Genomic DNA, 5,873 nt, shown 5'->3' on the forward strand with positions numbered 1-5,873 from the left:
CAGCAGCATCAGCAGCCATGCGCTGAGCGTACTGAAGCTACTGGCGTGCCCGCGTGATGTATGGGACAAATATTAGCCGCCTCGACCGCGGTACACCTTCGGCAGACGGTTCGTCAACAACACATTGCGGGATGGGATAGACAAACAACTCATCTCCGCGATTATTTGCATTCATAGACGAGATCCCGATCAACAGCGAGCTCGCGTGTTAGAAACTCGTTGGAAGGGGAGGGGGGGGGGGGAGAAGGAAAGATCTGTTTAAGTGAAAACTGTTGTTGTCGATATATCACGAGTCGATAGCACACTACTCACAGCCGATCGGGCGTATATGGAATGTTTGTTTGTTTGTTTGCCGCGGGAGCGGGATAGCGCTTTCCAGATGAAGAGGTTTGACAATGTAAAATAGACTCGGAGGAAGATGTCTCTGCATAATTCACTGTGCAGAGAGGAGCACTGATATGAAGCGGAAATGTTACCTAATTTAGCCAACTACATGTCTACTAAACGCGAAATCCGTCAAAAGTCCGTCAAAGATCTCGAGCAACATTTCGACCAGGCACTATAGACGGGCCGGGTCGAAATGTCACAAGCGGCGCGTGTGGAACGGAAAACAAAACAAAAACAACACTCGGTTCTTCGTCGTCCCCCAAAAAATGGGTCCATTTGAGGGCCATTTATGGTTCTGTTTGCAGGTAATCAAGGGAAATATAAGCTTGAAACGCACGTGTGGTAAACAAATCCAACCACAAGCGCAAAGTGTTTCGAAAGAAGAAGAGACTAACAAAAAAAGGTGTGTCTGACGCTCCTCTGTCCCCAAGCGCGTGGTGTGTGAGTGTGTTGCAAAGCGTGTCGTAGGTATTGGCCCCCGTAAAATCGTAGGTAACACCTGTCGGACGGGTACGAGCGCGGGTAAGGTGATAAGGTTCCCACAGCAAAGCTCCAACTTTGCCCGGCGGAAGGTGCGAGCGGCGGACTTGTTTACATTTTCGCTAACGAACTGCAGCGCGTTAATTTTTGCTCTTCGTGGCCCCCCACTTCAGGCGGTGAGGTAAGATGGCGAGGTAGGGAACCTTCGCCCAATAGTCATTGGGCGATGAGTAATGGCACTTGATTGAAATTCAAACTTACCTTTCCTTTGCCGTAGCTGCGTGGCGGCGTCCCTTCTGCTCCACCGACACGTACTGCGAATCTATCCGCGAACCACAAACGGTGCGCCACACACGGCAGCATTGTGTCTGTCACGCCGGAGATTTGCATTCGAGTATTAATTATTTATCGTATTTAATTACCGCCGGCCGGGGTTTGAAGGAGCCGCTTTTGATGAGGCCCGGGTGTGTCCCGTACGTGACATGTCGGCAGCCAGCAGAAAAAAAGGGCGGTTGACCACACACTCGTGATGCATTTCCGCCCGCGGGCGCACAATCGGACCACATTGTTTGCCGTGGATGGTGGTAAGCGGGGTAGTGTGAGAAGGGGCAGTAGTAATGCGCAGGGAGAATTATTAACACACACGACGCATTGAAGGTGCATCAACTCAGGAAGGCACCAACGTCACAGCCTTATTGTCGGCTTTGGTGTCGGCTAGGTGTGGTCAGTAGTAGACTGTGTGTGTGTGTGGAATTCTTAAACGCGCACAACATTCTTGCCAGCCGAAGGGCACCGTCCACCCACCCATAAGCTGGATTGCAACCAAAAACGCCTGATACGCCCGATAGGCCCAACAAAGAAGCACAGAAGGGGCAACATAAGGGCGCCGTATTTTAAATTAATCTATGCAATCAATGCTCCGGCACACCATAAACCTTAATGGGCGAAACGAGAGAGCGAGAGATGATGTGACCACAGGGTCACATCGGTAACACGTTACGGGTGTCCCGGCACATGGCAGCAGCAGCAGCAGCATCATCATCATCATCTTCCCCATCATTTCTCCAGGCAGTCTCTGTGTGTTATGTAAAGTTTTATTCGAAATGGCCTATATGCATCCACCCGTTCCGTCATAAATAATGATCCTTTGCTCTTTGTTTCGGGTTTTGTTTTGGAATGGGTCGTAAAAATAAATTATTATTCACACGCACACACGCACACCGTGTGCGCATCCATATTTTCCATTCCCGGCAGAGGAATCGTACAGTCGCACTTTCCAGCACGGGAGAAATAGATCTCTGACCCATTATCCGTCATCATCGCACATCGTAAACCCCCCCCCCCCCCCCAGAACGACAAACGATGCCTCGAGAGAGAGAGCGAGAGAAAGGTGGTGTATGGAAATCCGGGGCGGGGGAGTCGAACACATTTCAAGCCGGTCCCGCCCGAAATTACCGTCCGTCCGAACCAATAATCATAAAACACGTCCCATTTCAGCAACAACGCACCAAACGGTTTAACAGACGTCCTCACGTGAAAGTCATCCAGCGGGGCAGTTTTGGGTCGATTAAAATAACGCACCTTTTGTGCAGGAGGAGGGCGAATGAGCAGATGCAAAAGAGAGCCAAATCGAGAAGCATCCATCCCGGGCACTGGGGACAACGACCAATGTGCCATTTGAAGACATCCTGCAGCCCGTTACCACGCCGTTTGATAGCGATAACGCACCTCTTTCCGGGCAATGCCGCAACATACTGTGCTGATTGTTATTGGCCGCTTGGGAGGGAAGTGCTGGGGTTGGTGCTGGTCGCTGCTTCGAGAAAGCAAATCGCCAGATGATAATCAGGAAACATGCCCGGATATAACCGGATATGGCCACCTAAAGTGGAGTCCAGGAAGGAGTCGTGCGTGTTCTGCCCGCTTCTACCCGGTGCGCCCTGTAAAATCCGGAACTTCCGGGGAAAATTGAGTTGAAGTGGTGGCCGCCACCGAGCTTGGCCAACTAAGTTGGCTGACGAAGCGGTTTCTAGTGGCTGGAGCTGGCGCGTAATGGCCTTTATCATAATGGCATTAAAATAATGAAGGAGTAAACTGCATAGCGCAGAAAAAAGTGCCCCGTCAGCTAGCCAGGCAGCACTCCTTGCCGGAAGAGTGGGCAACTGGATAAGCGCACCTTTGCTTCATTCCCGAAAACAGGAAAAGAACGAACCAAGCGGGAACCGCTGTCAGTCATCCTGTGTGTGTGTGTGTGTGTGTGTGTGTGTGTGTGTTGCTGCCAATCATATTTAAAGATAACAAAAAGGGAGAGAGGACAAAAAACTTCCGTACAAGGGAGAGAAATGTGGTAGTACCCATTAAATTATTAATCCATTTCGTGTTGATTGCACAAAATGTTGATTACACACACTTTAGTGAGGTGTTGTTGCGAACGGGAGGAAAAAAAAAGAAGGTTTGGCTTTTGAAGTTCTTCCCGGTGCCTGTCCGATGAAGGTCCGATAAGCAAAACACGGGATATCACACCCATAGAATGGGGTTAATTTTTGCAGGTAGGGTTTTTTTTTTGTTAGTTTGGTACTTGCTCAAAGGAATAACCTTAATTTATCTTTCTATGCTTTTTGTTCTTTCAAAAGGGACTACCAAACCAAAGCACCGGAAAGGCGTGAAAAGTTTCGCATTTAAAAAATGGGAAATGTAATAAGGAAAGGATTCTAGCTGTTCTATTACATTAAGCTAATGAAGGACGCTGCTTTGTACTTTGCTATCAGTTTGCCGGGTTGGCGCTGGATTGGTTCATGCGGAAGTTGTTGGAAATGGTATGCTATTTTTAACCTAATCTGGATGATCATTTTTAATGTAAATTATTTTTAGGGCAATGAATCACTTAGTGGAACGCGAAAAAAAGGATTTTTTAATACCATTTTATCTTATTAACATTAATTATTTGGCATTATTAATTATTGTTAACAAGGGAAAGGAGCAGAATTGTTAGGTTATTAGTTACAGGTTCATTCATGCATTAGAGTCTTTTAAATTTAATTATTCTTAGTTAGTTTATCTTATCTATGTCTTCCTTGTAGTTAAATTTTCGTTCAATTTAAATTTTTATTAACTATCTTACGTTTTAGTCTCCAATTGCCAATTTACGAGCCTGTTGTGTCAATTAAAATTAAAAAAAAATTGTGTTTGTTTTTTTACGATTACTTTACTTCTTTATGTATCGGTTTTCCTATTTCTGTATTATTCTTTCTTATTTATTTTGTTTTAACGTTTCTGTGTTTCGGCTTTTAACTCGCTGATTTCAACGATATTTCAACTCATGTGTTTATAATTTGTGTTTTTTCATCCTAGTCTTTAGATCTATTGTTTCTTTGTTTTGTTATCTTTTTTATCTTTGGCTTTAGTTTCATTCAATTTACATTTTTATCAAATAAGTTATGGTTTAGTCTTCAATTGCCGATTTCCGAGCCTATTGTGACAATTTAAATGAACAAATTATGTATGTTAGTTTTTTATGATTACTTTACTTCTTTATGTGTCTGTTTACCCATTTTGTATTATTCTTTCTTTATTTATTTGTTTATTTTTCTCTCTTATTTTGTTTTTACATTTCTGTAAGCTGATTTAATTCTTTGATTTATAATATTTTTACTTATGTGTTTATATTTTGTGTTTTTTTTTTCATCCCAGTCTATAGATCTATCGTTTCTTCATTTTTCTCTTCTCTTTTTTATTTTTGTCTGATACACCTTAGCATTTAATTGCCATTTTCTTACCCATGTTACAGTTTTACTTCTTTTGTAGCCATTGTAATCGTTTTGTATATTGATTGCGCACGCTTTGTGTGTGTGTGTGTGAATTGTTGCTTTTCTTCCCTGCCAAGCTTTCTCTTTCTCTTTGTGTACTATTACCAGCGTGGCGTGATTTATTGCTGTCAAGTGTTTTTCACTTGTTCGCTCAAATGGCCACCCTGTTTCGAACCGGGCGCAACGCTCACTATCATTATTTTCCTCCAGCTCCAGCCAAGGTGCTTTCTTTTCGGGTCGGGCTTTTCTTTTCCTGCCGAGGCTTTGCTTACTTTCTTTTTTTCTTTTTTCCTTTTTTTTTGTTCGTCTTGTGAGTGAATTTTCATCATTAGCCACCTTTGTGTGTTACCTCCGGTGCGCGTTGTATATTCGATTTGTTGCCCGAAATGGTGTGTCGGCAGTAGCAGCAGCATGGTCAGGATGAAGAGTCCTGCCCAGTCGCCGCGGCAATGTTTGCTCATAGTTATGTTGCCCGCTGCCCGGTTGGGAAAATGGAGGCATTGGGATGGGTATACGGCGCAAAGAAGAAAGGAAAGCGTGTCTTCTGGCTTAGCGTTGAATCTCATTTTTCTTTCTGCCTCCTTAATTGAAGCTTTTTGTTTAGAGTGTAAGGACACAAAAAAGAGAAGAAAAAAGAACGGGCCAGATACACACACACACACACACACACACACACTCGGCTGCAGAAGCGAAATTGGGCCGGCCGGGAAATTGCCACATCGTTTCATAATTCATGAGGTCGTACGAAGCGGCGGTACCAGCGTCGGCCAGCGGGGGTTTTTGCCCCGCTCCATCCGTCCGGTGTGGAAGAAATATTCATCATCCTAACGATGTCCATCTTTGTGTTTACTTTCGCCCGCCACCAGCTACCACCAGCTCTCCTCTTTTGCACAGGTTCGATCATTCCTCGGTGCTCCGTTCCTTGCCGGGTGTGTTTTGTTCTGGCGGTTTTCCTTGCGCTGCTCGAGGTGTGGTGGTTGTTTGAAGAAAAATTGTGTGAAAGTGACAGCTCAGCAGCTCCGAGCGAAGGCAAAAGGTCCGGTAGTAGTAATGCACGCTGCTGAGGGGGAGAAGAAAATAGGAAAATCAGTGCAAAAAAAAAGGAAGGACAAAACTGACCGCCCCCCAGGAAACTAAGCAAACAGGGACACAACGTTGGAGCGCGGTGGGAGAGCGCTTTAACCTGCCACGAAGCGCCTGCCG

The 5,873-nt window shown here is 45.2% G+C and overlaps 1 long non-coding RNA gene across 1 annotated transcript; it reads left to right on the forward strand.

Moving 5' to 3' along the window:
- The first annotated feature begins 2,248 nt into the window (after positions 1-2,248).
- LOC120902644 lies at positions 2,249-3,931 on the forward strand. The gene is made up of 3 exons (XR_005739453.1): positions 2,249-3,413; positions 3,498-3,680; positions 3,736-3,931. It is a non-coding gene; the product is annotated as an uncharacterized LOC120902644 (long non-coding RNA).
- Positions 3,932-5,873: the final 1,942 nt, after the last annotated feature.

The sequence above is a fragment of the Anopheles arabiensis genome, chromosome 3 (assembly GCF_016920715.1).
Source record: "Anopheles arabiensis isolate DONGOLA chromosome 3, AaraD3, whole genome shotgun sequence".
NCBI classification, from domain to species: domain Eukaryota; kingdom Metazoa; phylum Arthropoda; class Insecta; order Diptera; family Culicidae; genus Anopheles; species Anopheles arabiensis.